Source organism: Lissotriton vulgaris, chromosome 7 (assembly GCF_964263255.1).
Source record: "Lissotriton vulgaris chromosome 7, aLisVul1.2, whole genome shotgun sequence".
Taxonomy (NCBI): domain Eukaryota; kingdom Metazoa; phylum Chordata; class Amphibia; order Caudata; family Salamandridae; genus Lissotriton; species Lissotriton vulgaris.
In genome coordinates, this window is record NC_141695.1 from 109,309,226 (window position 1) to 109,326,395 (window position 17,170).

The 17,170-nt window shown below is 41.9% G+C and overlaps 1 protein-coding gene across 1 annotated transcript in view; it reads right to left on the bottom strand.

The window, feature by feature from the left end:
• LOC147700930 (killer cell lectin-like receptor subfamily B member 1B allele B) overlaps positions 1-17,170 on the bottom strand; it is a 138,166-nt gene that overhangs the window by 53,909 nt on the left and 67,087 nt on the right. The window lies entirely within an intron of this gene.

Genomic DNA, 17,170 nt, shown 5'->3' on the forward strand with positions numbered 1-17,170 from the left:
GATGGTACTGAGGTGTATTCTGTACGTGGTACCGTGGTCTCGGGTCTGTCCTGTGAACGGTGCCGGAGTCTCTCCAGTACACGGCACTGGGTCTCTCCTGTGCACAATACTGGTGGTATTTCCTCTGTACGGTGCAGCGGTATGTCCTGTGCATGTTTCAGAACAGATCTCCCACCCTCCAACAGCACCCCAGCACAGATTGGTGTTCGCAGTGAATGCATCCCTCAGCACAGATTGGGGTCCTCTAAATGCACCCATCACCACAATTCGCCACCAGCCAGCAGACTGCACCTCCTTAGCACACAGAGAAGCCCCCTCCCCACTGACTGAGCCCCTGAGGAGAGCCTGAGTTCTTCTTTCAATGCACCCCTCAATATAGAACCCCCCCGACCCCACCCCTAGACAATTGCTTGGGACCCTTTTGCTCGCACATACCCTCAGCAGAGATGGTGGGGGGGGGAGGATCGCACGGGGGTGAGAGGGAAAGGGGGTATTAAAATACATTTAAAAAATCCTACCTGAGGTCCTGAGTAGGTCCGCGCCGCCCCGAGTCAGTTGGCGCCTACAGCCTACAGCCCCTCTCAGCCAATCCTGGCGCTGCCAGCAGTGCCAGGATTGGCTGAGGGCACGGCTATTCTTCGCCCACTGCACGCCCATTAGGAGCCGGCTCCTAATGGGCATGCGCAAACAAGTCAAAACACAAGTGCGCATGAGTGGGCACGGTGCAAAAATTCGCCCTCCTTCCCCACTAATGCACAATTGTGTTGTGCTGCTGCCTGTTGCCCCCCACTGGTCTGACAATCATGTCAGTCAACATGACAACAGACCACCCACCCCCTTCAGACTCTGAAGGGGTGGGCGGTCCAAAGTCATGCTGACTGACATGATTGTCAGTGCTTCCTCGGGGTCATTGAACTTAAGTAAACTGAATCAGTTTCCTTAAGTTCAAAGACGCCGAGGGAGTTGCGGGCGTAGGGCTACGCCACCATACCCCAATGGACGCACCGCGCCTGAGCTCAGTGTGGGACTTGAATGCTCGCGGCTTAGATGTGGGCAGAGTTGAGGCATCAGGTTCCCAACAGTCCCTTTAATTTATTAAAATGTGAACCAACTGGCATTTATGGCATGAGTTTTGGAAACCAAACATTTTCATTTGAAAAACAAAATCTACAGTTTGGTCGCACACATCTAGGCGTGATACTTAAATTGTGTATTTCTACTTCAAACGTTTTTAGTTGATAATACAGTGAGGCATAAAGAACAATGAAAAAAGTACTCGAACAAGTAAACTCATGCAAGTTGAAAACATGAGAGCAGAAACTGTGGAAGGAAAACAAGAAAGAATAATTCTCACTTAAGTATATTTACTTCTTGCAATGAAAACCGAGGCTGGACCTTAGTACATTTGTATCGTATGTCGGCACACAATGTTGTGTACTTAAGATTAGGTTCGTTTCCGTTCCATAGAAAGTTGACCTTAGTTTATATAAGGATCAGATAACTTGTCAGGAAAAAGAAGGGTAGAAATATGTAATGTGTAAATGATTAGTGGTGCAATCAGTCATAATGTTTGTTTTACTGACATTTTTTAAAAAATGGATGCTGTGTACACTGAGGGCCATATTATCAAGAACGGCGATAACATAATCACCGCTTTAGCGGCAGGAAACTGCCGCTAAAGCGGGGATAAGGGGCTTGATAATATGCCCTTGAGAATTCCCATAGAAGCCCAGGTTTGATGTACTTCATACCAGAACCTGGGCTTCTATGGGAATTCATCAACACACAAAAGGGGGGAGGGCCAAAATTGTTTAAACTCCAATACCCCAGACCCCCTGGAGCAAACCAAATGATCACACACAAGGGGTATATAGAGTACACAACTACAACAAAGGAAAATTCTCCAATTTGGAAAAACTGCCCTCACTCACATACCGAGGTATGTGACATGCTTCATCATAGGGCCTGCCAGACGCCCAGGTGTAGCCACATCCAGGGCGGAGCATTAGGGAGGGGAAAAAAATAATAAATTCCACACTACGAGACGTACAACACAATCAGTCAATACGTACAACTAATAACACACATGAGTAATAGAACGTGCAGTGAACACCTCGTGGATAAGCTGATAGTGCAACAAAAAAGTGCAGTAAGGATGTGATTAAAACTGATTAAGGGTGCCAGTAGAAAGAATTACTTTATTAAACCCAATTTGATACCCTTATCAGGATTAAAAAATATGAAAAGGATGGGGAAATGTCTTATTGAGAAAATAAGGTTCCTCAAGACTTCCCTCCTATCACTGCTGAAGTCAACATGTTTCGACCGCTTCAATTGTGCCTCAAATGGTCACTTCGATCTTCATCAGGACTGTCGCGATCAAATCCACTAGTTACCCATGCCGTAATTCGGTCACTGGGTCTCCCGAATGGAGTAGGTCTAGCAGATCCGTACTCCTCCGGGTCTGCCGATCATTTAGTGGAGATTAAGCCCCCAAACATAAGGGGAGAACATTCACTAGAAAAGAGTAAAGAATAATGAGAGGGGTGTGGGTACTATCCCCCCATTTTTTTACTCAATTCATCCCCTAAAATTTATGTTTCTCTAACTAGGGTATTGTTCCGACTAAATGAACTGTGCTCACAAAAGTTCCATAATAGGACTCAATAGTATGGTGTTGTAGCCTGGGTTTTCTTTCCAAACTTTCCAGGTGATTAACTTTGATCACTCAATCTTGAATCAAATTATTCGATAAGCGATATGGTAATAATATACGCAACACACTCACGTTCCCATAGCCAAGCCTGAGACCACCATGAACCCACACACACTCCACAGGTAAACCACTCCTAAGTTTGGCACATCGTTAAAAAGCCTCCAATAAGGCTAATGACCCACAGATGAACAAGACTTACCGAGTTTATGTATTACACAAACTCGAACTGGTGTCCGTCAGGAGGTTCTGCCTGTGAACACAATCTATAAGGGAATGGAGCGTGAGAGGTATTTAGCGGCATCACCTCTCCCGAGCCGGCGTCATTCAAATCACAAGGTGAGGCGCCGGTCTATCCAACCCTCACCCGTTCTCCTTACCGTTCTTTTAGGCTAGTTCTGCCAAAGAATTCCTGTACCTTAAGGCACTGCGTAGATGGGAAACGCGGTGTCAGATTGAGTATTTACCGACAAACCATTGCCTGCTCCACCCCCGCCGACTGACGTCACGGGTGTCAAAGCGACATGCCATCGGGCGTGGCAAACCCTTGGGAGCTGTCGGGAAATGTAGTACCGGTTGAGTCGCTCGTCTCTATGCATCATTGCGCAGAGGCAAGGGGGGGCTGATATGCGCAGCAAACACTAGCGAACCCCACAAACACGGTAAATAAACAATCTTAATCAAGAGTGCTTTTGCGGAAAGGTACATTTAAAAGTGATTAATTCAGTAGATTGATATCGAAGGAGCCCGTCAGTAGGTGATTCGTAAACAATGCCCCAAGTCACGAGTGTCTATATCCGCAATCATAATAAATGCATTGGTGTTAAAAAAAGAGGGGGGGCATTGTCATTAGATATTGGTAGCCTGGGACTGAATGGAGAGGAGGAATGTATGATATACATCCTTCATAATGCTTCACCAGGGTAGAACCACCATCCCCACTCAGGGGGTTGTGACTAAAGTGACCCCATGCTCTAAGATAATAATTGACCATGAATATCGGCCGGGGATCATAACCCTCAATGTAACTATATCCTATGTGATATCCCACGTATGTTATTTCATAGGGGACGACCACCAGGTGCAGTGTATAGAAGATATCATCAGTCATAGCTACTGAGAAGGTGGTCAAAGTATCCATGGCCGTATTAGTAAAGTTGTTTTATTTACTGTCTTCCCAGTGCCTGCCAAGGAATATCATCGTTTAGTCCCACTTTATGGCTTCTCAAGCGGTATGCCCATCGCTGTTCTCGCTGCAGTAACACCCTTTGGTCATCTATTTGATGTCTGCTAGATTTTACCTTCTCTATCACGGTCCATCTGAGGTCTTCTATACTATGTCCATTCTCAAAAAAATGGGCCGTGAGTTTCGTGTTTGTCTTGCCACATCTTATAGTACTCCGATGTTCTGTGATTCTGGTGCGTACCTTTCTAATTGTCATCCCTACATACATTTTTTGACAGGGACAGGTTAGCAAGTAGATCACTCCCTGGGAATTACAATTGGTGTGAGATCTCTGTTCCCAGGGAGTGTGGAGCCCTAAATCAATTGAAGTGGAGTTGTTAGTCAAGTGGCAGACACTGCATGAGCCGCAGCGTGTGTGTCCGGTCAGTTTGGGTAAACCTGTCACAGTGGTATTCTCTCTTGCTAGCCCCAGGTCCCTGGTTCTAGTATGAATGAGAAGATCCCTCAAGTTCTGGCTATGTCTGAAAGAAAACAGGGGTGTATCAACCTTCATGTCCCCTGTATTGAGTATCTTCCAATTCTTCAGAACCAACTTTTTAATTTGATGTGATGCCGTGTTAAAGGTGGATACAAACACCGGTTTCTTTGTTTGTGGTCTCATGTTTTTGGACAATAATGCATCACGGTTAGCATTGAACGCTCTTTTCCGTGCTTTTTTGATGACTTGGATAGGGTATCCCCTCTGTTGTAATCTCGTAGTCAGAGCTTCCGCTTCCTCAGTGAAATCATCTCTTTCAGAGCAATTGTGCCGAATGCGGAAAAGTTGTCCTACTGGTAAATTCTCCCGTACGGAGCGCGGATGGAAGCTCTTGAATGCCAGTAGAGTGTTCTTGTCGGTGGGTTTGTGAAAGACCTTTGTTTTTAGGGTACCGCCACTAGGTTCAATAACTAGGTCCAGGAAGGGTAGGTTGGTCTTAGTGATGGTCTAAGTGAAATGGAGGAACGGATTCTGGGCATTAAGCCAGTCGAGAAAAAGATCAACAGATGTTCTCTCGCCCCTCCATATCACTAAGACGTCATCAATATAACGTCTCCACAACCTCAAGTTGTTCGTCCATGGACCACTGGTGTTCAGCACTGTAAGTTCTTCAAAAGCTCCAACATAAAGTCCAGCAAGGCTAGGGGCAAAACACTCCCCATGGAAGTGCCATGGGTTTGAAGATATTGTCCCCCCTCGAACTCGAAAAAGTTTTTCGTGAGGGCTATTTCGGCCAGATGTGAGATAAAGGCCTGTGGGGTTTCATATGGCCAGTCCCTTTCAAAAAGTAAAGATTCCAGGACCCTCAGTGTCTCCCGCTGTGGAATGTTCGTATAGAGGGCCTCTATATCAAGCCCTATCAAGAATTCATAGTCAGGATCGAATGGTACATCTTTTAACAGGTTTAAAATGAACAGAGTGTCCCTTAGATAGGTTGGCAAGCGCTGCACCATTGGCTTCAAGAAGAAGTCGCAGAATTGCGAAAGAGGTTCTAGCAAAGACCCCATCTCGGAGACAATAGGTCTACCGGGAGGGTGTATTGCTGTTTTGTGGATTTTCGGAAGGCAGTAGAAATAAGGAACCCTCGGATGTTTGTTCACAAGGAACTCGGCTTCCTTTTCCGTGATCCAATCATTAATCCTTGCTTCTTCCACCATGCTAACAATCTCCCTGGTGACCTCCTCCGTGGGGTCCTCTCTAAGTCTTTTGTAGGTTCTGGGGTCAGCAAGAAGGTGGTAGGCATCTATGTCCATAATTACAATTGCACCCCCTTTGTCCGCGGGTTTCAGGATAATTTCCTTATTGTTCCCCAGTTCTCTCAATACTTCTCTTTCACAATTAGATAAGTTGGAAAAATGACCCGATTGGTTGAGATTTGCTGTTTCCAAATCATGAACCACTGCTTCCTCAAAGGCCGCAATCTGTGGGGGGAGCAACACCAGTTGTGGTATAAACGTCGATTTCGGGCGAAATGGTGTGTCGCCATTATTTCTTTCGTTAGGGTTCCGATCTTCAAAGAGGATGTATGATGGTACAACGCGTACCGTCACAACGCATCCCTTTACCACGCATCCCTTACAACGCAAGTCGTTACCACGACTTGCGTTGGGGGTGCGGATTTCGAATAGTAATTTTACTATTCTAACACCAGTCCCCGTGGACCATAGGGAAGGTGTTGGGATAGTAAATGTACTATTTTTTATCCTTTAGCGCCCTCCAGCGCAAGTCGTGGTAACGACTTGCGTTGTAAGGGATGCGTGCTAAAGGTACCGCGTTGGAAAAACTTTGTGGTAAACGATGTTTACCTTCAAAGAACACACTCAATCTCAGATTGCGGAAAAAGACTGACAGATCCTGTCGGAGTGTAAACAGGTCAGGGTAGTTGGTGGGAACATAGCCCAGTCCTTTATTCAGAACGCGTTCCTCAATGGGAGTTAAGGGGTGACCTGACAGGTTCACCACTAGAGAGGGTCGCGGCTCGTACTCGATGCGGTTCCCTGTGCCATACTCCTGGTCACCCGTTGGGTGATTTCTTGTTCTTGATCCGACCAGTTCACCCGTGATGGTGGTTTCTGTTTGCCGCGTCCTTTGCCCCAGCCTCTCCCTAAAAAAGGCCCCTGGTAGTTTTGAAATTGGGGGTTCTGAAATTCCGGGTTTGGAAATCTTTGGTTGTCATAGGTCTGATTTTGAAAGGGACCCGGGGGTCTATTGGAATTCTCAAGGGCATATTATCAAGCCCCTTATCACCGCTTAAGCTCCAGTTTCCTGCCACTAAAGCGGCAATAATGTTATTGCCGTTCTTGATAATATGGCCCCAAGTTTTGTTTTTTGTAGGTTTTTGCCACAATTTAAACTGGTTGTTGGGTGCGTGTACATTTGCAATTCGTAAAGGTCAGTGAGTTTCACAGCAATGGCCAGTAGATGGCTCCTTCCTGTCATGGAACACAAGAGGGGCAATGGACATTAAAGTCTGCACACTGTTTATGTTTACCTTGATTCCTTGAACACTAGGGAAAAAAACATTGTCACGTAATAGGCGATTATACCATTTTAGTATGTATTGGAGGCTTCTCCCACAGTAAATTATCTAGCTTGTGAGGATCTTAGCGCTGGGATACTTACGGGTGACTACGCGCTCTACAAAACCCAATAATATTAATAATAAATTTGATTTTGTCGTATGTGAGTAGTACTACTATATGTACTACAAAGTGCAGCTTGTAAATTGGAAACAAAGACTTCAGACTCACTTCTTGTGGATCCCTGTTTGTGCTTACAAAGTGTGCTAGAGCAGAGGAAGCACCGCACAAGTTACAATGGTGCTATATGTTTTCAGTATATGCACGTGTGTTTGTTCATATGAGTATATGCACACCTTCATGAAAAATGGCATGGCTATAAAAGATATTTGTGTTTTACTGTGTGCGGAGCTGTCAAGGTTTCAGATTGCTATGTGTGATATTTTCATAATTTCAGTGTAATTGAGTGACAGAGGGCAGGCAGGCACTGCAGCTGCTCAGAAATGCCAAGACTTTTCTGTGTTATATAAAGGATGCCACCTTAGTTTTGGCCATACAAACATACCTCTGTGCAGGACGTTTGAGCTCTCCCACAACTGCTTCTGGTGTGTCTTCTGGCAGCCTTATAAATTCACCATGTGGCCCAAGACACTGTGCCTACAGGTGCCACCCCTACCTAAAATGCAGAGAGTAGAGAATAGTGGCTCTAGCTTCGGACCTTGGGCAGTTTTGAGCATGGCAAGGGGCTAAAGACAGTTAATGACCCTGTGAGGTGCCGAGGTTTAATATATTGGGGGCGTGGAGAAACTATGAGCCTGCAGTGGACTCTGCGTGGCAGGCTCAGGCTGTGAGCCACAGCGGCGCCCACCTCCTTTGTTCTGTGGGTCCCGTGGATGTAATTTTCTCCAAGTACATATTGGCCTCTCTCTGAAGGAGCAAGCACGGGAGATCTCTGCAACTACTGAGCCTCACTGAGACAAAACCCTTTAACAGCCAAGGATTCCTGACCCGGAAGTCACTCTGATCTATATGGGAAGGGGAAAGAGAAAACAAAAGGTTGATTGTGGGCGCCAGGAAGGATCCTCGTGTAAGAGAGAATGTTCTATAGCCTTAGGAAACATGGTCATTTAAAGCAGAGAGTGGGAGGCCTAAGCCAGCCTGTCTCCTTCATTGCTGGAACTGAAAACATTTCAAGAAGGCTCCGGCTGCTAGGAGCCATATGCCTGTCCTCAGTCAGTCTACTGTCCAGTATATACATTCTGTCCTAAATGTGGTTACTAAACTATCATCTCATTGGGTGCAGTCTTTCTGTTATTGATTCCACTAGAGCGATATTTGTGTAAATCATATTTAGGGGAAGTTCTGTATGTCAAAGATATTCTGACCAAAAAGAATTCCTTTCTGTGTAGTACAACTTAAAGCATTAATATAATTTATAAACAATGACACCTATTTGAATCAATTATACCCCCAACTCATCATACATTGCATTTAAGTCAAATCATAACATTAGATGTATCCAAATAATTTTTATTAAAAAAATGTTTTTCATCAGTGAACTTAATATAAACACTTTATCACACATAAAAATAAAATTATCCGGTTCTTTTGGAGCAACAGTATACATATATTCATAAAGCACAATACATGATTTTTAATACATAAATAAAAATTAATTAATTAAAAAACAGTTTTGTCGACGCGTTTCGGTGCTTCGATGTTTGGAACACCTTCCTGAGGACTATATTAAAAACATCTTCTTTCTAAAAAAAGTACATAACATCTATTAGTATACAATGTATGGGGATTTTATTATTTTTACTCATAAGGTGTCAAGGACAAAGATCTTAAATTTATCTTACATTTGTTGCAATTTTTATTTTGCGATACCAGTTTTGATCCGGGAGTTGAGGTAACAATAGATAATCCCCTGCAACTCAGCTGTATCATCAGCGGATCTGTATATAGAATACCATCGTTTTTAGAATTTTAATAAACCATAATAGGAGTGAAAAGTCTAAGAAACGGGACATACAACGTTGTCGCTTACTTTATATTTTGCATAGGACCATGCGAGCCAATAGATAGACTCCAAGAAGCTTTATACTTGTAGTTCCTGTTTTTTGGTTTGGTCGATCCCAATCCCTTGTTCCTTAACGATTTGCACGATGATCTTCCCTCTTTATTAATTTGAGGTGATCTTCAACGTCTGCATAAACAATAGATAATTTCAATAGAGGTAATGTGTACATGTTGCATACATATGTACGTTTAACCCCGAGTCACTTATGTAGATATTGTGTGAGGCACGAGTGCTTATACTCATTATTGGTAAAAGGGGACAAATATATTCCCTCCCATTCCATCTTTACATGTTTTACATTTAAGTGGAGCCTGTCTCTACAGAGTAAAAACCGTGTTTGAATTGTAACAAGCTAGTTCTTTTCCCCACCACGTTGGGAGACAATACTTTACAATACAAAAAAGCCCCACTGTAGTGGGATACTTAGATTGCAAGAGGAATAAATAGGGGCAAGCACTCAGTCTTACTTTTAAATAGCTAATTCCCCTTTAGATTACGAGCGTGTTTATGAGCAACCTTTAGAACAATACGCCGATCTATTTAACGAGCCCTCTATCGTTGTTTCGGTTCGAGTGACTCTTACCTCTCAAGATGACAAACGCACCGCCTGCCCGGTCTCCCTTCTATCCCGTGTCAGAATGAATACTGCACCGGGCTATCTCTATTTATACACAGGATAATTGGGATTAGTGAAAAATTGTTAACACCTTTGTTGAATTAAGGCATACTTGCGAGCGAAGTGGGTGCCATATATGTAGTTTTTTAGTTTTTTCAGTGGATTGTTGTCATTTTCGTCCACAGTAGAGGACGGACTAGCCCAGACTCGCTTCTAGTGTTGCCGTTTTTGCCGTGAAGGCTATATTTATGGCCTGTATATACACATTTTTATTTTTCCGTCCATGTTAAGAAACGGGTTAACCTGAAATTAAAAATACCCGCTTAGCCATCCTAGATTTTATGAATTTTGGTTTTAATCAATATCGAATGATCGTCATTATGTCAAGGACGGACTAACCCGGAATAGATCATAGAAATACCGGCTTACTAAGTTTTGGTTTTAAACAATTACTCTATTGGTTGATGGTTCTTCTATTGGGATGTAATTTTTCATACCCATTTTAGTTATGCTGGTACAGACCTATACATGATAGTTGTGACGTATTTGTCGAAAAAATATCCCCCATTTTGGTAGTTTCCAGTTACATAAGCCCTTCTTAAATGAGCTATAACCTTGTTGTTTTTAATGTTATTGTTTATACAAAGCATTAGTACAAAGCATTAAAGTTATAGATATCGAACGCCCCCCTTGTTTTTAGGGATCTGTTTCTAATAAACAAATAAAGTTCTAATGTTGTCTGTGCTTGGGTTTATGTATAGCACGGGAGATCTCTGCAACTACTGAGCCTCGCTGAGACAAAACCCTTCAACAGCCAAGGATTCCTGACCCGGAAGTCACTCTGATCTATATGGGAAGGGGAAAGAGAAAACAAAAGGTTGATTGTGGGCGCCAGGAAGGATCCTCGTGTAAGAGAGAATGTTCTATAGCCTTAGGAAACATAGTCATTTAAAGCAGAGAGTGGGAGGCCTAAGCCAGCCTGTCTCCTTCATTGCTGGAACTGAAAACATTTCAAGAAGGCTCCGGCTGCTAGGAGCCAAATGCCTGTCCTCAGTCAGTCTACTCTCCAGTATATACATTCTGTCCTAAATGTGGTTACTAAACTATCATCTCATTGGGTGCAGACTTTCTGTTATTGATTCCACTAGAGCGATATTTCTGTAAATCATATTTAGGGGAAGTTCCATATGTCAAAGATATTCTGACAACAATGTTCTCATGCGCCCACGTTCCATCTTAGCCTCGCGCAATCCGCAACTGTGAGTTGCGGAATCCCCTCAGCAACTGTGAGTTTTCATGAGTGTCTTGCATGAGTGCGTGCATCTGCAAAACCTCTCACTAATGAACTAGGGAGTTTTGTGGAAAAGTGGGTCTGTTATCTTGCCATTCACTCCACCATTTCGTGATTCACTCCACCATGTTGTGCTTTAACCTTCATGACTGACTTTCTCTCTGTATCACGAACACTCTGGACCTCCACTTTTGACCTGTTGCATTCCTGTACGGACGCTCTGTTCATGCGTTGGCCTGCCACTAACTGACCAGCCAAAGCTCAACCAGTTTATCGTCCTCACCCTGCACACTACACCCTGCAGGCGTCCTTCAACAGGCTTATCAAGACTTATCTTTGCTTTCTGTGTAATCATACCTCTCACCTTTGCCCTGCTGTAGTCCAAATGATAAATATTTATGGAGTCAATTGTAATAAACATGCCTTTCGCCTGCACCCTGCAGGGTCCTCATCGTTACCTTTTCTTATCAGATTATCCTTTTGTTTGACATGTAATCATGCCATGCCCTGCAGTACCAGTGACCATTGTGTACTATGTCATTATAATGTGTTTCCCATATCCTGCAAAAAACCCCAAAGGCTACTCTCCTGCTGATTCTCCAGATTGACTATTTGTTTAGGAATCCAAAAAAAGTTAACTGATACAACTCCCTTACATGCCTGGGGCCGGATAAAGAGTATATAACCCGTGAAGTAAGACCATTCTAGCAGACTGCCTCCTCAGACAGCTATGGGTGTCTGCTGTTGAGGCACCTCTCCATCTCATGAGATTGTAATAAATATCCTTTCTCTCTGGCTCCAGCGTTGGTCTCAGTTTGTATTCCGGACCCCCGTGGACTATAGGATGACCCCAACACCTTTGGTGGTCTGCCAAAAGACCCCAAATCCATAGTTTTTGGTTTCCCTATGTGGTGTTTAGGCATATTCTGGTCCTGATGAAGGCCACTTGACTTGTGTAGGCAACCTCACATGGCTGTAACATGTAGGTCTGGAGATAGGATGTAGAGGCCCTCATTAGCCTCAGAACATCCCCCTTTGTGTACTAAATCAGTGCTTTCATTGGTAATCCTATCATTAATAAATTAATTCTTATATGGGTATTTCCTAGATAATTTTAACCCTATTATTTTATCCCATCCTTACAATATCAAACAGCTCCCAGGAAACTGATAGAGTCCACCGTAATGCCGAGTCATTCATAGGGTGAGGGTGTGATGATGATGCACGCCGTGAGATCTCGTGGATGGGGGCCCTATTTACAAATCCGAAGGGAGGTTCCCTGAATAAGCAGGGCACTAGAGTGATGTATTATCTACAGGACTGGTTTGTACAGGACCTTACCTTGGTTTATCTATAAATGCTTCTGAACGGGTGATGGCAATGCCCCACCACACTTTTTCCTTGTTCCCCTTTTTGATAATGAGATGATTTGAAAACACACTTAAATGCAAGACAAGTGAAGGTGAATGATAACATGAACCAATCACTCAATCCATTTACAAATACCTTATTCAGCGTATTTAAAACCCATTACAGATACACAGACAAATCAAAGTAGCATTAGTAAATATTTTGTCATAACAAATATACAATTGTACATGAATACACAGTCCATCATCTAAAAAAGAAAAAAAACACATAATATACTCCACACCTCATAACTGGCCAGAGAAACGATAAGCTATACATTTTTCCTAATTCTAAGAGCACTCTCTATAAAATGAATCAGAGTCAAGCAGAAGGTATGAGCGGAAAGCTGTTGTAAGAGGATAGGTGCAGGTCTACTTTGCCTCATATTTAAGGTGAAAAGTATTGATAACAAATACCATTGCATCAGGTCTGAATAAAATGTTCAAAAAAGCACCAAATAATGTCTGCTCTGACAGGCCTGATTATCCCAATGGAAAACTCTTTTAACCAAGAGCCACTGTGAAGAAATTAAGATATGTACAATAGTAAACCTAAATTGGTTAAGATAAAATCCATGTTGCGAGTTAACCGCAAGAGATAGAGACAGAGTTTCATAGTAGTCGTGATCAATAGGATAGAATGCCCTCTTACAGAGTATATACAACACTCTCTGGAAGCCCCTACATCCTCAAAATGATTAAAGAATAGATGTTTAAGAGAAACTCTGGTGGAGGTATTATTAGAATCAGGATTACTGAAAACTTCAAGGGAAGTCATTTGGCAACAGACCTTTCTGAATAAAGAATACCGGGGGATCCATGACACGTGTCCAATGAGAAACAGCCATCGATTATTGCCCTTCGAAAAACCCATAACATATTTTAATTAAATACTCTAAATTGGACTCCCCAATTCAGAATGACAAAGATAACTAGAACTCTGTGTATAACAGCCAGCAGCCTTCTTCAGAAACGATATTTGACCTTTTGCAGACTGTTTATATCTGAGGGTCCAGATTAGTGGCCACAGATAGACATTTTCTTTTGTGTATAGTGATCATCTCACTCATAGGCTTTACACCTAATTTAGCTGAGACCTGAAAACAGTTTCATCGCTCTCACAAACTGTTACTGCCGAACAGTATGGAAGTCTCCCCAGCTCAGAACAGAGCCCAAAGTTATCCCTAAGAAGGTGAAGGTCCGAACATCCCAACCAACGTGACATGGATGGTATGTTGGTGTCTTTTCACTGATTTGGGCTCACAGATCATAGTCAAAGATTTAGTTAAATTCTTCTTCAAATTCAAGTAATTTATGAAAAAAGACCAACTACATTAGGTAATTTCTACAGGCCATTGGCCGTTCTTGCCATCAGGATTGCATCATCCGCATAACATAGCACTAGAATCGGACATGCGCCTACTGCAGCATGTCCTGTCCATCAGCCAATAAAGACATTTATAGGCCATTGACATAAAGATTTAAAACAACAGGATAGTCATTTCTGAACTACAAAGTATTTTTAAAACAGCATACATGTGACTTGCGGTAAAGATGCAAGCATGAACACTGTCTTTGAAGAAACATACAGGTGTGAAAGTAAGTCAAGAAACAGAAAAAAAAAACAAGGAAGCTAATAGGTAGTGTGACCTTAAAAATGCTCCTTTAAATGTGTTTAGACTTCTCTGAATGTTAGTGAAGACACTATTCAATCTGTAAAGTCAAATATAAGACATAATTGCAATATATCATACCTCTCAACGCATCATTGTCACAGGTAGATTTCATGACTTGGTTCTGCAGAGAAGACCACACTGCTTTATTGACAATGATACAAGCTTTCTCAAATTGTGGACAGGACTTAGTGCACTGTACCTATTTGTTGTCTCTGGCATATCCTGGAGAAAACAATGGCCAAGTGAGGAAAAGGTCCATGATCCTGTAAATTGTAGGTTGCATGGCAAACACCAATTCACCAGCTGTGATAAATTCAAGGCTGCTTCAACACAGTTGATTATCATCTTGTCATTTGACTGGCACATTGCCATGCCATTTAACCAAGGTAAACGTCCAAAGTTAATATAACTTTTTACACCATTCCAAGTTAAATACACTCTTGGAAATCTCATATTACATCAATATCAGTGACTGGAAAACCAGTGCACCAGTGAAAGGTGGAGTGGTATGGGTGTCAAAGGCCCTGGCGCAAGTGAGGGAAATGTCCCCTCCTCTGCTTGGTTAGTCAAAGCCCAACATAGCATCCCCAGGTATCACTTTTGTTCTTTGGTGCCCGGGCACCTGCTGAACCACTGGCAGCTGCACCTCTGCCCATGAGGACCAATCATTCAAATACAAACATGATGCTGCTCCAAAATTCATGGAGAAGGGAAGAAGAATACAATTATATTACAGAACAGGGTGCCTATAAAATAAACGAGGAAGGAAATACTATGTTTGATGCAACACTGCAAACACTTCATTGGGAAGAGGCAAAAAAAAAAAGAGTAGAATATAAACTCATCAAGTACACTTTGCACAAAAAAGTGAAGGTTTAACCTATGATGAGTCGCCATTTTAAAACGGGTGCTTCAAATTTCATGTCAGTTTCAAATTCAGTTTCAATTTCAGTTCAGTTACTGTTCAGGAAACTGATAAAGGGAAGTCAACCAGGTGTATAATTGCCATTAACACAAAGGCTGATAGCAGTAAATCATATAATAATTGGGAAAAAGACAGTTAAAGAAAAGCTGTGGTTAAAGCATATCATTATAATACCCGTTTAAAAACGTTCCAGAAATTCAATGAAGATCCCTCACCTAGTATAAGGGCGAGAGAGAAATAATAAGCCGGGGGCTCCTCCGACTAGTTATGAATAATGTTGAATTTTTTCTCTTTGTTTCTTGTGTTTTCTTCTCAGTGTTTCTGCAGCCTAGATAGGGCTTGTCAAGATTTTTTCAAGAAAGATTTTTTTAAAATAGACATACCTTGACATTCGCACTGGTTGCTTACATTTTTTCTTCATATCTCAAAAACGGTTGAACCGATTTTCACCAAACAAAAGTAACACACTGAATAACCGAAAGTCTTGCCATAAAAAAAATTGGTGACCATCCACAGTAGTTGTGCAACTATTGCCGAACAAAATGTTCCTGGTGAAAGTTCCTTTATATTGTCAACGAAACAAATATATGTGGGAGCCTCACACCCTATAAAGACCACAAGATGTTTTGCAAAATAGTTTTTCACCGGTATTGGTACAAAGGAAGGTATTTGAGGTGCAACTATTAGATTTCTCATGAAGTGAAGTGTAAAAGTTAACTACGGAGGGGCAGTGGCGTCTCAGTTTCATCGATATATGTGAAGTAGGAGTAGAGAAAAGAAGGAAAACGCTTGTTTATGTGGTCAAAATGATAGAAAAATGCTTTTATTTGAAGAAAGAAAAATACGCAGAGACAACATGAAGTACAAAATATTCCAATAAACAAACTGGATACCAGGAAAGATGCAAAATAAAAAAGGTAATGGATATATGAGAATGGAACATCCAAGGTAGGTATAAATATGATTTTGAGGCAAAATCATAAAAGCCAAGGCGACATGTGGACATAAAGTGATCTCTCTTCAAAAATGAAAAAACTTGTATTGTGGTAAAGGAACAGAAACTTTTTAGTCCACTAGGTCTGCATTGTGTGAACTAGGTCAGCCACACAAATACACGCAAAAAGGAAACACAACGGCAAGTCAGTTCAAATGGACACTGTCTTTATAAGATGAAAAATTGAATTTACAGATGACTGTCTCTTACGAAAGAAATTGGAAAATATAAAAACCAAATAAAGTTTCATTTTTTTATAATGTTGAGTATACACTAATGAAACTACTTCTCCAAGAGCTCTCTATCAGGGAACATGCAAAACACTTGTTCCCAGATAGTGCAGACACTCTGCAAAACAAAAATTACAGAGACTAGGTGGTTGTGAGCAGGCCAGGGAGGGCAAAATGCTTTAACTCTTCCTTATACTCTATGGATCTCATATAATATTGATGAAAAAGAATCCCTATCGAGTGAAGTCTGTTCTTTCAACTTAAAGATCTCTGGTCGATTCTATATTGATGCTAAATGTGGCCAAATAACGCATGGCATTTAGACCAAATTAACTAATAAATACACATTCACACATTTATTGTTATGGTGCAATGGTCAAATTCTAGTTTATTCCCTCAGCAGCAGAAAAATAACACGAGAAAGTGCTTGTTTACTGTTTCACAGATTGCATGTTACAATTATTTAACAGAAGGACACAACCCTCCTAATACAAATGAGGCCGCTTCAGTGTAATTGTACTTTTCTGATGAAGTTTATCTCCTTCCATCCTGGTTTTTGATTAAACACTTTAAAAGCACTTACATTTCAAATAAGCCATGGATTGGCAATAGCTGTATATGCAGATGTGCGGAATGTAATATGCTGCTTATTATCTATGTTAGGGTGGGGATTGTCATCGTGGCCCACTCGAGACTCCACCTCTCATACAGGCAGATGCATCAAAGAAAATACCGGGAGCAAACGGGCAGATTCTCAGAATCTGCCCATTTGCTCCCGGTATTTTTGCATTTGGGATGCATCATCCCAAATGCAGAAATCGCAATTTAAGGAATCTCTAAATAGAGATTCCTTAAATTGCTCTTGCATGTAAGGAATCCCAAAATGAGATTCCTTAAATGCAATGCATGAAACCCAAAAAAATAGCGATTTTGCTAATAGGGGGAGCAAATTACCATGAAGTTGAACTTCGTGGTAATTTGCTAAAACTT